Below are 1,206 nucleotides of genomic sequence, written 5' to 3'. Positions count from 1 at the left end.
CCCCCCCCTCCAGATGGGCAATAGAAAAGAGAAGGACGATGGATAGACAGATGGACGATGGATAGACAGAGGGTCGATGGAAAGCAAGAGGGATGACAGATAGACAGATGGATGAGGGATAGACAGAAGGACGATGGTTAGAATAGACAGATGAGCGATGGATAGAGAGAAGAACGATGAATAGACAGATAGACAATGGATAGACAGAAGGGCAATGGATAAACAGAGGGTTGATGGAAAGCCAGAGGGATAGACAGAAGGACGATGGAAATAATTGACATGGGACATCGATAGAGAGAAGGACGATGGATAGACAGATGGACGATGGACAGAAGTATGATTGATAGAATAGACAGATGGGCTATGGATAGAGAAGGACGATGGATAAAATAGACAGGACCATAGATAGACAGATGGACGATTGGATAACATACAGATGGACGATTGATAGACAGAAGGACGATGGAAAGCCAGAATGATGATAGATGGACAGAAGGACGATAGATAAACAGAAGGATTATAGATAGACAGAAGGACGATGGATAGACAGATGGACGATGGATAGACAGAAAGACGATGGATAGACAGATGGACAATGGATAGAGAGAAAGACGATGGATAGACAGATGGACAATGGATAGAGAGAAAGACGATGGATGCCAAGCCATGTTATATGCTCTCCACTTGGTCCCTTATTTGGTCCAGGAGAGCTTAAGAATTCCTGTCCAGCTGCATTGCCATTTTTCCTATATACAGTAACCTCCCCTTAACTCCTTTTAGATATAATTGTAGCATATTTGGATTGTATACTTGTTGTCCAGGTAGCTCAATCATTCCCAGAGATGGTATAACAATCTGAAGTCCAGGGTTCGAATCCTAGTCTAAACCCGCAGAATATTTTACACACAAAACATGTTAGTAGTTGATAATATTTTGTTCATTTCATATCTCCATTATGTTTTCTTAAATGTACGACAAGGTATATTTTTCTTTTCAAAATTGATTTATCAAAGCTATAGTCATGCCAGAAAATAAGTTTCAAACGCATAGTTTTATATTTTGGTCGTGGTACGAGGAACCTTAGAATGAAACAACAATCACTTAATAGTGCGAATGACATTGGGATTTATGTTGCTTTCAGTACTTCACCGCACAATTTAGAAAATTCAGAATTCAAAGTATTCGAAAAAAATTAAAACACACACA

Source organism: Mizuhopecten yessoensis, unplaced genomic scaffold (genome assembly GCF_002113885.1).
Source record: "Mizuhopecten yessoensis strain PY_sf001 unplaced genomic scaffold, ASM211388v2 scaffold8071, whole genome shotgun sequence".
Lineage (NCBI taxonomy): Eukaryota > Metazoa > Mollusca > Bivalvia > Pectinida > Pectinidae > Mizuhopecten > Mizuhopecten yessoensis.
Note: the sequence above shows the minus strand (reverse complement) of the source record.